General features: G+C 43.4%; 1 protein-coding gene across 1 annotated transcript in view; it reads right to left on the bottom strand.

Moving 5' to 3' along the window:
* LOC132431785 (tripartite motif-containing protein 26-like) overlaps positions 1-14,748 on the bottom strand; it is a 29,349-nt gene extending 14,601 nt beyond the window's left edge. Inside the window, exons 1-3 of the mRNA XM_069541101.1 lie at positions 14,709-14,748; positions 13,913-13,962; positions 9,826-9,893 (exon numbers count right to left, since the gene is read on the bottom strand). The gene's annotated coding sequence lies outside the window, so the exon portion shown is untranslated. The remainder of the gene's footprint in view (positions 1-9,825; positions 9,894-13,912; positions 13,963-14,708) is intronic.
* Positions 14,749-14,764: the final 16 nt, after the last annotated feature.

The following is a 14,764-nucleotide window of genomic DNA, read 5'->3' as shown; positions in this document are numbered from 1 at the left end:
AAATAAATAAACTACTGAAGACTGAAATTTAAAACAGTATCATTTACAACAATACCATAAAATGTGAAGTACTTAGGTATAAATCTTACAAAATATCTGTAAGATATCTATGCTGTAAGCTAAAAAAAAAAAATGGAAGAAATCAAAGATCTAAATAAATGGTGAAATATATTAATGGCTTGAAGGACTCAGTATTCTTTAGATGTTATGTTAAACCATGGAAAGGCCAAGGAGGCACCACTGTAGAGCTGTTCTTAGGGCATCAGTTGGCCTTAACCCAGCGATGAAGCTCCTTCCAACACCACCATCACCCCCATTATCTCCCATAAAAGGGAGATAATAATAATAACCCCCACATCCCAGAGGACTGCAGAAAGGATTCAGTGAGATCAGGTAAATAAATGAAACTCACTCTGCAAAGCAAAATGCGCTATAGAATGTTGGTTGTTATTTCCACACCAAGAAATGGGAGCTAATATTTCACTTTTAGCTGCCATCCTGAGCCTCACAGGGACCCCTGCTTTGAGCCTCTTGTTTCTGTCTCCTTTGCAGTGCATCCAGCATCACAGCACCTGGCCCACCCTTCCGTGGCCTCTCCAGCCCAGCCCCGGACTCACTTGGGCCACCTGCCGCCTAATCGCAGACAAGGCCTCAGTCACTGGGCTCTGCTGGAGCCTCTGCGACAACTGCCGGGCCCTTCTGGGCAACCCCAGCCCTGCCTGTGCCTCCGGGACCCCTGCCCCTCAGACCCGCGTCTTGGACCCTCAGGAAAGGCCTCCACCAGGCAGCGCAAGGACTGTAGCCGTTGCTCAGGGACCCGCACCCAGGTTGGCAGGGAAAAGGAAGGCCCAGTGGCACCAGGGGGATTCACCAGCTACGAAAGCTTTTAAAATAATTTGTGCCACGTTGTGATCCTCAACAAGCCTGTGCGTCAGGGCACAAAGGCGCTGGTAGGCCCATTTTACAAATCAGAGCAAGGAAGGCAACACAGCAGAGACCAACTGGCCAAGATGGCTGCCCTCACTTAGCCCAAGTCCCTGTGGCCCCGGGGGCGAGCCCTACGGTTGCTTGGCAACGCGGGGCACCCATGCTCCCAGGCTGGCGCCTAGTTTCCCGGACCTACAGGTGGAGGTTTTACCCTTTGTACTGGGGGGTTCACCCATCCAGAGTCAGGTGCTTCTGCCATTTTCAGTATTCATTTGCTTTTGCCCTTTTGAAACTCCCAAGTGCTCCACCCCACCCCACACCCTAGCCTTTTGGAGAGGTCGTGGACCATTGGAGTTCCACCGATCTGGACAGCCATATCCACTGGTATCCCAGAATTCGTCTATATTTTCCCTAGAGGGATGTGTAAGGCCTTACCAACTCTTTGTGTGATGCCAGACACCCATTATTTTTTACCTCAGACTAGGCATGTATGTTGGCAAAGTGCAATGTCACATATAACTAAACAATCAGTGGGAACAAATCTGAATCCCCAAAACGAATAGGAGCACAAAAGATGAAAAAGATCATAGTAGTTGTGAAAAAACATTTTTGCATGGAATTTACATCTTAACTGCTTCTAGGCCGTACAGGTTATTAGGTCTATGAGGCCAGCATTACCCTGACACCAAAGCCAGATAAAGACTTGACTACTCAGATTCCTCTGCATTTTCTTGGCCTAGAGAAGTGGCCCACTCCTTCCTGTTATGGGCTGTCCTCCCCAGTGGTGGGTTGAATGGTGCCCCCCCAAAAGATATGTGTACTCTTGAATCCCCAGAATCTGTGAAGATTAACTTATTTGGAAAAAGGGTCTTTGCAGTTGTAACTAAGTATCTTGAGATGAGACCATCCTGGACTACCAGGGTGGACCCTAAATTCAATCCAAATGTCCTTATAAGAGACAATTGTGAAGACAGAGGCAGAACTTAAAGTAATACAGTCACAATTCAAGGAATGCCTAGAGTCAATGGAAGCTGGAATAGACAAGGAACAGAATCTCTCCTAGAGCCTCTGGGGAGAGTGACCTCTGCCGGTACATTGATTTTGTTCTGATTTTGGCCTTCAGAACTATGAGAGAAGACATTTGTTGTTTTAAGCTACCTAGTTTGGTTACCGCAGCCCTCAGAAACTAATACATGCCCCCTTACTAAAAGATGACACAGTGACCTCTGCCTTGCGACATAATATGTACTCCTCTCAGGACCAAGGGCTAACCTCTCCTCCTGACCATTAGATCAATAACTATGGCTGTCAAAAATACTGAGTTGGAGAATTGTGGACCTGTTAAGGGAGGAAAGATATTTATCCTCAAAGAGTTGAAGGATCTGGCCAGGGTGTACCAACAAGAGTCAAACGAGTTCGACAGCAGTTTCATAGTCACATTTACTCACACCCCAGGGAAAGAGAACACTGCACACCACGCAGAGCCACATACGGAGGGTGCATTTGGGAACGGTGACCAACCAGTGGCTGTGGGAGGCAGACTATGTAGTATCAAGAGGGTGAGGTGCCCCCTGGTTTTTGTGGGAGAATGTGATTGGCTTGTTTGAAAAATTCTGCAGGCTGGCAAGGAACTGAAACACACTGTTCAGGGATAAGCAGGAACTATGCCCAGACTCTTTTGATAAGAAAGTCTGTTTGACTAGAGGACTTTATTTGCAGGAGCAGAGTTGGGAGGGAAACTTGTATCGGGGCCTTAGTATATGTAGAGACATCTGCTACCTCAGTTTATAATTTGGGTATCTGTGAGGCAAGATATTCCCAGAATTCTTTACCCCAAAGGGGGCAACTCTTAGGCAATGGCCCAAGAGTTTGTAAAAAAGTACAGATGTGGCCACTTGCTGGCCAGGCATTCAGTGCTAAGATGACTGCCAGAAGTGTGGCCAGTTGTTCTGACCTCTGGGTCCTCTCCTTTATTAGGGACATCCTGGTTAAGGGATGAAAATCAAAAATGTTCCACTGAGCTCCTTTATGTATTATGGTGATGATACCATCTGCAAATTGTATCAACTCCCATTGCTGTTCACTTGGTTGATCCCAAGGGGCATCCCAGGTAGCCAAGAGGTCTGGGAGAGAGGACTTCCTCTAGCACCAAGAAATCTGGCAAGGGACTGGGGACAGGGGAGGCCATCCCCTCCTGCAGGTAAGTATGCCAAAGCGTCCAGGTTTGGCTCCATCCTATAGCAAGGAGGCCTGGGTAGCTATGCCGGGCTGTGGGGTGCTTTCATGATCCAAGGCAGAATGGGCAGCTGGGTACAAAGGGTCACAGATACAGGGCCTGTGAAAGTTTCTGTTTCCAGAAGCACACAATAAGCAGCTAGCAGCCGCTCCTCTAATGATATATAGCACAGAACCAAGGAAGGCAACTTTTTGCTTCAGAAACCAATGAACAACTTTCGGCAAACATGGGTAGTCCAGAGACTCCAGGAGGTATGAGAGGAGATTGCTAAATCCTCTACAGTGAAGGAGTCTCTGGAGAAACCAATAAGAGTGCCTCTTGTAGCACTTTGGATGCTACAAGATGCTCCATCTTTGGATGGAGACGGGAAAATTCACGGTGGGTTGATTTGCAGGTAACAGCAAAAGTGAGATTAAGTAAAATTTGTAAATTAGGAATAAGTTGTCTACAGAATCCCCCCAAAAGATCAAAAGGTTGATCTTTTATTAACATTGTGGATGGCAAGAGGGTCAAAGATTTCTTAACAGTGTGTAGGGGATGGAGCAGCCCTTGAGCTGCTGAATAATTTTTAGGAATTGAACAGAGGTGGCTGGCAGGGTCTTGTACTACGTGTGGGGCCATCCCTTTTTTGTGAGCTCCTTTGTTTCTATGTCCTGAATGAGTGTGTCAAATGAATCTTCTCAGAGGATGGTGTCATCAGTGTAATATCATACCTGTTCTTCTGGAGAAGCGTAGATGCAGTTAAAGTCTTGCTTTCAAAGATTGTGTGCAAAGGCAAAGTACCCCACGGTACACCACGCAGGGGCACCAAGGGGTTGCACCTGGTAACACTTTCAACAACTAGGTTCTGTGGGAGGCCAGCTTTGTAGTATCAAGAAGCTGAGTGACCCCCGGTTCTTAGAGGAGGATGTGATTGGCTTGTTTCAATAATTCTTCAGGCTGTCAGGAACCTGACACCACTCACCACTCAGGGTTAAGTAGGAACTGTGCCTGGTCCCTTTGATAAGGAGGGTTGTTTGGCTAGGGCCCTTATCCACAAGAACAGAGTGGGGACGGGAACTTGCAGTTAGGCCATTCAGGGCTCCCCCAATTTTACCCAATGTCAAGGCAGCATATAATATTAAGCTCATTATAATTTTATAATATTAATTACATAATTTTAAGCCTTATACCACATCATGCAAAACATTTTTATCAGTCACAACATTCTAAGAGCTCAATTCCCAGGAGTTGGCCAAAGGTCAGTCATGAAAACAGGCCCTTCTTGGGAATGTGCAGGGTTTGAGCAACTCAGGCCTGCTGAGTTAACCTTTCCATCACAGATACTTACTCCAATATGGATTTGCCTTTTGTGATTGGTTCACTTCTCCCAGCTTTACAACTGTACCCTTGCAGAATGCCTTGTCCATCACCATGGTATTCTATACAGCATCACATCTGACAAGTGACATATTTTGCAGCAAAGGAAATGTGGAAATGGACTTATGCCCGTGGACTTCACTGATCTTAACACATGTCCCATCACCTAGAAGAAGCTGGCTTCATAAAATTCCGCAATGACGTACTTTGAGGCTCACTTACAGCACCAACTGGAAGATGACCCCCTAGGAGGTTAGGGTGCTATCCCAAAGGAAGCAATACGTGCATTAAACCGGTGGCCAACTGTATTCATTTCCTACTGGTGCTGTAACAAATTACCACAAAGCAGCCTGCAGGGGCCTTAAACTAACCCTACCCCCACTCCACACAACCACAACCACATGCCCTAGAAAACAGCCCACAGAATCACAAGCAAATGTAAGTTCCTGATATGACTTCCCTAACAGTCTCCCTTTACTCCCAGAACCATTCCCCGTGCACACCTTAGATAAGGCAGGTGCCCCAGGTCCTGCTTCTCTCTCTGTCTGCACTCTCTCTTAAACTTCCTCTGTGGCCCCTTGAGGCATGCTACGTACCTCCTCCAGCACCTGTTGTTGAGCCATGCTCACCATCTAGCACTCTGTGCTCTACTTAACAGATGTTAATTTAACAGTCATAACGATGAGTCTTATGGGACGAAAAGCAAGATGTCAGTAGAGCTGGTTTCTTCTGGAGGCTCTGAGGGGAGGATCCATTGTCCTCGCCTTTTTCAGATTCGGATGGCCAGATTCCTTGGCTTGTGGTTCCTTCCCCTGTCTTCGAAGTACATCACTCAAGTTTTTTATTTCTTCTTTTTTGTAGTTTAATTTCATTCTGCCTCCCTCTTATAAGAACACTTGCGAGCACATTTAAGGCCCACCTGGATAATCCAGGATAATCTCATCATCTCAAGATTCTTAACTTAATCACATCTACAAAATTCCATTTGTCATATAAGAAAATATTCACAGGTTCTCGGGATTAGAGTATGAGTATCTTTGAAGCCCATTATTCAACCTACCCACACTGCACCCTCTGGCACCCCAAAATTCATGTCCATCCCCAGTGCAAGATATATTCACCCCATCTCAGCCATACTGAAAGTCTCAGCCCATTACAGCATGAACTCAAATTCAAAATCTCATGTATATATCATCAATTCAGAAGACCCAAATCTCATCATCTAAATCATTAAACCAGGTATCAGTGATCTCTGGGTATGATTCATCCTGGGGCAAAATTCTACTCCAACCATGGACCTGTGAATCTAGAAAACAAGTTATCCTTCTCTCAAAATTCAGTGCTGGGACAGGTATATGAAACAGCTGTGTTTCCTATTCCAAAAGGGAAAAAGTGGAAGGAAGAAAGGAGTCACTGGTCTGAAGCAATGTTAAAAGCAGCAGGGAAAATTCCATTTGGTTTCAAGGCCCCCTGCCGTTGGTCTCCCTGCCTTTTCAGGCCTCACAGAGCAATGGGCGTCTGTGACCACGCTCCCCAGCGTCTCTGGCACAAGATTCTTCCAGCACCTGCCAGCCCCTGGGCTTTGGACTTTATGAACTTTCTCCCTGCGGAGCAGGACAGCCCTTGGCACAGCAGCTGCCAGCTGTTCCTGGTCCAGAAGGAAGGCTGATCCTCTGGTCAAAGGGAAAGTTGTCACTCTCCAACTAGGCATCCTCATTCTGCTATGGGGTCTACTGTGGTGGGAGTATAGATAATTTTTTTGTTTTTTAATCTTCCTTGGTTTATTAATTTTCTTTGTTTAAAACTTTTTGAATAGTAAGGGACTCACATGATTCACATAATCAAAGAGTATAAATATATAACCACAAAAATAAGAGGGTTTATGGGGAAAATAGGGTTTTGGGAGACAACTCAGAATCTATACTTCTTTGTAAACTTAACACTAACAAAACAATCAATAACAATCCAAATAAAAACACTAGCATTGTTTTTAAAAGACTTGTTAAATAGCTAATAGATAAAGATTATGATATGAGGTAAAGGACTTTACTATTATTGAAAAAAAAAAGGTAAAGATATGTTGAGAGGGTAAGGAAAGATGGAAGCTGGTGGTTTATGGAAACAAGGCAGGGGGTTGTCACCAACAGAAGTTGCAGGATAAGCAGTTGAGACTTTGCACAAAAGTAGGTGTTGATGATGGGTGGCTTTGGCTCATTGTTTTGTGTTTGTTTCTTTTGCACTGGCCTTGTTTGGTTGTCTTGCTATCTTCTTTCTTTTATTGAGAAGCAGCTTAACAGAGTTCCAAATACAACCTTGTGCCACGGAGCAAAGACTGCACCAAAATCATCATTTTCTATCACTGCAAATGGGTCTCATTTCTACTTAAAGCAGAAGACACCTAGGAAAGCTCTTGTAGGGCAGCCTAATGACATTTTTCTTCCACACTTCTGAGGGGTGCATCAGCAAAAAAATTTGTTGCCATTCCTGTGTAGAATCGTACTGCAGCAGCATTTACTAGTCTCGTCCTCAAAACATTCATGAAGGGACTTCCTTGGTGGTCCAGCGGTTAAGACTCCACGCTGCCAATGCAGGGGGCCCGGGTTCCATCCTGGTCAGGGAACTGCATCTCGCATGCAGCAACGAAAATCCCACATGCCGCAATGAAGATCCTGTATGCTGCTAAGACCTGGCACAGCCAAATAAATAAGGAAATATTTTTTTAAAAATTCATGAGGGCTTCCCTGGTGGCGCAGTGGTTGGGAGTCCGCCTGCCGATGCAGGGGACATGGGTTCGTGTCCTGGTCTGGGAAGATTCCACATGCCGCAGAGCCGCTGGGCCTGTGAGCCACGGCCGCTGAGCCTGCGCGTCCGGAGCCTGTGCTCCGCAACGGGAGAGGCCACAACAGTGAGAGGCCCGTGTACCGCAAACAAAAAAAAAAAAAAAAAAAAAAAAAATTCATGAAGATCGGGATAATTATTTAATAAGTACTTCAAGATAGAGAATGTGTCCATACTGAGTGGAGAGGAAGGAGGTGGGGTGAATGGCATTGTCTATAGCATCATATTCCCGCAGGTTGCTCGGCTCAATTACATTTGCTACTTTGCATTCAGCTGCTGCTACTCAGAGCAAAACATTCACATACTGGGACAGTTGCATGCGACACAATGCAGCTTCCGCATTATGCTGACACCATTTCCTCATTTATCCATTTGTCTGAAGAAGCGCTCATTGCCACAGTAGAGACAGTGAAGGCTCTTGCTCCCATTCCCGCCCACCATCTGCCTAGTTCAAGCCTCATCCCCAAACAGGGAACCACCTTCTTTAGTTTCTTGTGTACCTTCCAGTTTATGAAATATCAAGAGATTCTTGGTTCCCTCCTCTTTTTTTTTTTAAACACAAAACTAGCCTATTATACACAATGTTTTTCACCTTGCTCTTTCCACTTGCAATATATCTTGGAGATCTTACCAAAAGTACACAGAGAACTCCTGCATTGTGATTAGTTTTTCATTGCATAATATTCCTGTGTGTGTGTGTGTGTGTGTGTGTGTGTGTATAAAATTTTAGCCAGTCCAAAATTGATGGATGCATGGATTATTCCCAATCTTTTGTTAAAGACAAACTGCAATGAACAAAATAGTACAATTTTTTTGCATGTGTATAAGCATATCTGTAGGATGAATGCCAACAAATGGAATTGTGGAATTGCAGGGTTTAAGAGTATATACACCTACAATTTTGACACACATTGCCAATTGTTTTTCAAAAGGTTTGTCCTAAGTTGGATTCTACAAGCAATAAATGAAAGGGCCTGTTTCTTCACAGTCTTGCCAATCAAGTGTATGCCAAGCTTTTGGATTTTTGCTATTCTGACAGGTGCAAAATAAAATCCCTGTGTAGTTATTTGCTCCTTCTTTATTATGAGTGAGGTTGAGCATTTTTTCATGTTGAAGGCTATTTTGTTTCCCTTTCTGTGGAACTGTCCATAGGGATCCTTTATCAACATGTAACATAACAAATATTTAATTTATTTATTTTGTCCATTATTTGTCTTCCCCCAGTAGAATGTAAGCCCCCCTGAAATTTTTGTCTCTCTTGTTCTGCTGGAGCCCCAGCATCTATAAAAGTACTTAGCACAAAGTAGGTGCTCAATAAGTATTGGAGGATGAATAAATGGATAAAGAGCATATGCAATAGATGATCCTGGGATAATCAGATAACCATCAAGAAAAGAGAAACAAATCCATATCTGGCTCCAAACATAAAAATGAATTAATCCAGGTATACTAAAGGCTTAAATTTGAAACACGAGACTTTTAAGTGTTTATAAAATAATACTGGAGATTAACTATGTGATCTCGGGACAGGCAGAATTTATTAAACTAGACCCAGAGTCCACAACATAAAGAATGATAAATTCGGCTACTTTAGAATGAAGAACTTCTCTTCATCAAAAGACACCATCAAGACAAGCCAGAAACTCTGAGAAGATATGTGTAACACATACAATCAACAAAGAATGAGTCCCCAGAATATATGAAAAAACAAATATCTCCCATAAATCCACAAGATAAACTTAAAAACAGCCCAATAGAAAAATGGATAAAAGACATAAGAGGCATTATACAGAAGGAGACATACAAATGGCAAAAAAAAAAGAAGAAGGAAAAATGAAAAATTCTCATCCTCATTAATAATTAGGCAAATGGAAACTAAAACTAAAATGAGATAACATTTCACACACATCAGATTGGCAAAGAGTTGAAAGTCTGACAATACCAAGTGATTGAGGATGTGGTTCAATTGCAACTTCATCTGCCAGTGGAGGAACAGTAAGAAATACAACCCCTGGGGGATAGTCTTGCCTCACTGAGTAACATGACATATATGCACATTCTAAGACTCAGAAATTCTACTCTTGGTCACGTACCCTAAAAAGTCTTGCAGGTGTGTGCCAGGATACATGTATGAGAATGTTTATAGCAGCATTACCCATAATAGCAAAAAGATGGAGACAAACCAAATTCCAGGAACAGTAGAGTGGAGAAGAAAAAAATGTAGACTGTTCATATTTGAAATACTACACAGCAGTGAAAATGAATGAGCCAAAGCTAAATGCATCAGGATGGTGGATCTCAAAAACAAAGACAACGAGTCACAGAACACATACAGTGTGATTCCATGTATATAACGTCCGAAAACTGGCAAAACTAGGTAATGTACTGTTTAGGGATATCTACATGTGTAAAACAATTACAAAGAAAAGCTAATGACTATCACAGAAAAGCACATTGAAGCTTACCTCTAGAGGAGAGAGGGAGGATACATCCATTAGGGGCACACAGTGAAAGATGATGGAAATCTGATTTCCTAGAATGAGAGATGAGTGCAAATGTCTACTTTATTATCTTCTTCTTATTTTAAAACATATACATGCATTATATGTACTCCTTCTAACAGATGATATATTTTGATATATTTCACAGTCTTTGGGAGGAAGGAAAAGAAATGAAGCAATCAAGTACAAACAAGATTTCCAGTCATGGGAGCAGAGAAATGGAGGGAGGGGTTGGCTAAGCAAAAATCCTTGAAAAACTTATAGTATCAAGGAATTTTTTTTTTAAATGAGGGATATTATAATATGTGTGTATGCTTATGAGACTAAGTCAGTGAAAAGGTAAAAAGTGATGATACAGGACGTGGGACATCACAGAGGCATAGTCTTCGAGAAAACAGAAGGGATGGGATCTGGCCTTGTTAGTGAAGGTGCCAACGAGGCTCACTGGACAGGAGGGAAGTCAAGGTGGTTCTGCCACAGTAGAACTTGCTGGAAATATGATGTCTAGAGTTTCCTGGAAATCTGCCCTCTGGAACTTCCCAGAAATCCACCCTCTTGGGTGCAGGAGAAAGCTGTTCACACCAGGGTGAACAATATAAGATCTCCCGAGGGGTTGCTGCTGGCGCTGTTTGTTGATGACCACCATGCATGGCAGAAGCTGGATGGTAGGGAGATTTCCTGTGCTTCAGGAGCTGGTGCTGGAAAAGCCGGGCGCTAGCTTTAGGAGCCTGGCAAGGAGCATACCAGAACCAGGAAGCAAAAATCGTTTTCCCTGTAATGACTCTCTAGTGCCCTCTAGTGACAAAGATCAGTGCCTGCTGGCAAAGGAAAAATATTTAAATGGCTCAGGTGCATTTCGGAGCTGAGAAACAATAAATACATAACCAATCCCATGGGGAAAGAGTAATCAGGATGACAATATCTGAACCTTCCATCAAACTTCCCATCACTCAGAGTGGGGTGGAGATCATATATTTCTTCGTGTGATGCAATAGGTACACAGCAGCACTTATGGAATATTTCTTGCCTTAAAAAATGGGACTCGAGGGACTTCACTGGTGGTCCAGTGGTTAAGAATCTGCCTGCCAATGCAGGGGACTCGGGTTCGATCCCTGGTTGGGGAACTAAGATCCCACATGCTACACGGCAACTAAGCCTGGGTGCCGCTACTACTGAGCCCAGGCCCGTGAGCCACAACTAGAGAGAAGACCGCGCGCCGCAACGAAAGATCCCACGTGCCGCAACTAAGACGGAACGCAGCCAAATAAATAAATAAATAAATATGGCACCCAAATCTGATAAAGCCTCTAGATCTAACTACCAGTTACAAGAAATACAGGGGATAGAGAAACAAGTTAATTGACACTATGAGGAAACCAGGTAAATCCAAAATGTAGAACATTTTACAGGATAAATGAACAGTTTTCTCCAACATATTAATAGTATAAAACTAAAGGGAGGGTGGATTGCTATAGATAAGAAAAGGATTAAAAGACATAATAATAAAATGCAATGTATTGTCAAAGTATAATTTTCAAAAACTTAAAAACAGTGGTCTTAGACAAATATAAAGAGCATTTATCAAGGAAGTATTAACAAGGGGACCAGTAAAAAAGAACTATTTCAAAGAGATTAAAAAAAACTTAATATACATGGGCACTGGACATACATCTTTTATACCTCTACTGACTAATATTCATGTACATTGTTATTGACCAAGAATCATTTGTATCTATATTATTTTTCTATAAATTCACATCTACCCTTAAAGAATATGCTAAATACCCTAAAATAATAAGTCAAAGTAAAACCTCCCTAGAGAATGAGATAATTCTTTCATGGGCCTGTTGGAAAATGCTCCAGTGTTACACAGAAAGGACACACAGTCATCATTTTGTCTATGCCCAAGTTTGGAATTTTCTTTTTCTTAATAGTATGGACTTTGTTTGCATCTGGATTCATACAACTCAAATGCAAAAAGACATCTTTAAGAAAATCAGGGAATTTGAATATGGTCTGGGTACTAAATGATATTATGAAAATATTGAATAATTAAATGAATAATTTTGCTTGGTGCAGTAATGGCTTTTTGGTTATGTAAGCAAAGTCCCTATCTGTTAGAAAAGCATGTGGAAGTATTTACAAGTAAAGTAAAACATGTCTGTGATTTGCTTTAAAATACCCCAGTTAAAAAAGAAAGTGGGAGGAGGGAATAGATGAAACAAAACAACATGTTAATAACTGTTGAGGCCAAGTGGTTCACGATATTTTCTCTACTTTTGTGTAGGTTTGAAAAATTCCATAATAATTTTAAAAAATGTAATGATAGTATTCTGCTTCACACTCTGGGGTAACTGCACCTTCACCACATAAGGTTTAGAATTCTTAGTTTTAAAGTTAAAAGTTGAATTTCTCATTGTTTACTATACAGCATATTTTCACTAACTTTTGAACAAAAAGACGTTTATATAAACATCCCTAAAGTTGGAATATAAAGTATTTTAAAGAACAACTCAAGTCATATAAGAGATTGGCTCAGCCTATGCCTTCTTTCTGTTTAAAACTCGGCAGTCAATGCTGTTAGCATTCAAAATGCCTTTCTTTTTCCTTTTGAAAGGGACCGTGAAGCCTGTTATCTTTTTAGCCCATAGCCAGGTCTTAGCACAAAAGCAGTCGGTTCTTAGTAGCATACATTTATTTCTCTGTTAAACCTTTGCTAGAAAACAGACGTATAGGCTTAAAACCAGTTTAGCTCATGTAACTTTTAGCTTTTCCTTTAGAGATAGTCATTTATTCTGGCCCTGATAACAAGGTATCCTTCATATGAAAGATTCAAACAAATTCTTTGCCTCTTTACCAGTGGGAGCTTCATATTTTTAAGTATTTTTGTTCAGAGGCCTCTTTCCAAGCACTCTAACATTCTTCAGACCTTGAGATTTCTGAAAGCCATATTTTAACTCAATAAATATGGTAAATAGTAGGAACATACCTACTAAATTTTCTTGCTTGATTTAAGATTCTCATTTCAAATGCAAGTAATTATATCCTTTGGGCTAGTCAATACTTATAGACAGTTTCAAAGGTTTTACATGTATTATCTCATTTAAGCCTCACAATGATTCTATGAAGTGGATATAATTATTACCTCTATTTTTCAGAGAAAGAACCTGTGGCACATAGAGGCTGAGCAACTCCGCAGAATCACAAAGAAAGTGGCAGAGAGGAGGATCCCAGCCCATGCAGAGCCAAGCAGAGACTTGACTTGAAAGCTAAACTCCTAACCAGCCCCATATGATGCTCTGGTCTCCAGCTGGTATGAACACTGGGCTGGAGGGCTGGAGGAAGGAATTTTGGCTCTGCCCTCAGAAACTTGGGGCAGTGAGTCTGAGCACCCAGTAGCTATAGGGGCGGATACCACTGTGTGCGACTACAAAACTGCCTTTGACTGTACAAAGCAAGCCTTGGAGTCACCATTGCCCTTATTTGGGCTTGAGAAGCCGCATCAACCAAGGTGTAGTGTGGTGGGAGAGGGGAGTGCATAACTGACACTGCAGCCAAGCAGGGCCATAGGGCTTTAGAAAGCTTCTAGAAATGCCCAAGCAGAGCCCATTCATTCGATATACATTTACTGAATGACAGTCATGTGCAGGGGAGACAGGTGATGTCTCCACCCTCATGGGGCTTACATTGCTCAGGGGTGGGTGGCGAGTGGGGAGTATAAACACATTGACAAAGAAGTGAACAAGATGCTTTGGAATGATGGAAAATGTATGACAAAAGTGAAACAGACTGGATGGTGGAGGAAGGCCTTTCTGAGATGTCAAGGGAGCAGAGACATGACTGACAAGAAGGGGGCAGCCATGCCAGGGGCTAGGGCAGGGAGTTTCAAGACCAGAGGGGTTGAAGCACAGGGACTTAGGGAGAAGTGGCAAGAGGGAAGTCAGAGTGATAATCAGGGCGGTTATGTCAGCCCCGCAGGCCCTGCAGAGGCCTTCCTGTCTCTCTAAGTGGGCTGGGAAGTTATCAGAGAATTTCAAGCAGGGGAAAGTACCTCTGTGGCTGGAGGATGCACGAATGGCCTGTGGGTGGGGCAAGTACCTCCTAGAGACAAGGAGAGGACAAATTAGTAGCACGAAATCATTTAAGGAGCATTTAAAACATTTCCTCCAAAACACCAACTAAAAGAGTAGGTAGCTGGAGGGCCTATGTGCTGAACGCGGTGACTCTCCCGCTGGCCCAGGGAGACTGGGCGATTTTCATGCGGCGGTGCCTGGGACACGACTACACAGGAGTCGAGCGAGCGGCCAGGGACGCTTGGCGTCGTCAGCTTCCCGGGCCCCGGGTGGCGTGGACGCTCGGAAGCCTCAAGGAAATCTCCCCACCGAGGATCCTGGGAACCCGAGTGTCCGTCCACTTTTCGGGCTGTGTGGTTTCTGAATCCAACGCCGAAGAGGGAAACAGCCCAGGCCCCTAAACTCTTGGGATCTCTGTCGAATGGGGACAAAAATGCCTGACTGGTTTAAAGATATTTTATGTAAAGCGCCTCATCGTAAGCGCCTCGGAAATTGTAGTTAATTTCTGCAAATAGCCCCCTGAGACTATCTGCTTGGTAAGATTCTGCCTGGTCCAGGAAGCAAATTTAGGCCACGTTGCGGGCAGAGTCATATTTAATGTTGAGCACCTGGCAAACTCGCTTCGCCGCCTAGTGCCCTCCGACCCTCGTCCAGACCGGGGCGGGAATTGGGAGAGGAGGGATTCTGGGGTCCCAGAGTCCTACGGAGATGTCTCATTAGGCCTCAAATTTCGACTCCCTTCCACCCCGTAGAGCGGGAGCGCGCACCACGCACCAAACTCCGGCTGCGGCAGCCGCTAAGCCTCAGCTCCGCAAGATTTCAGTTTCCCT

This window comes from Delphinus delphis, chromosome 10 (genome assembly GCF_949987515.2).
Source record: "Delphinus delphis chromosome 10, mDelDel1.2, whole genome shotgun sequence".
Taxonomy (NCBI): Eukaryota; Metazoa; Chordata; class Mammalia; order Artiodactyla; family Delphinidae; genus Delphinus; species Delphinus delphis.
The sequence above is the reverse complement of the archived record's forward strand: the minus strand, read 5'-3'. Positions and strand labels throughout refer to the sequence as shown.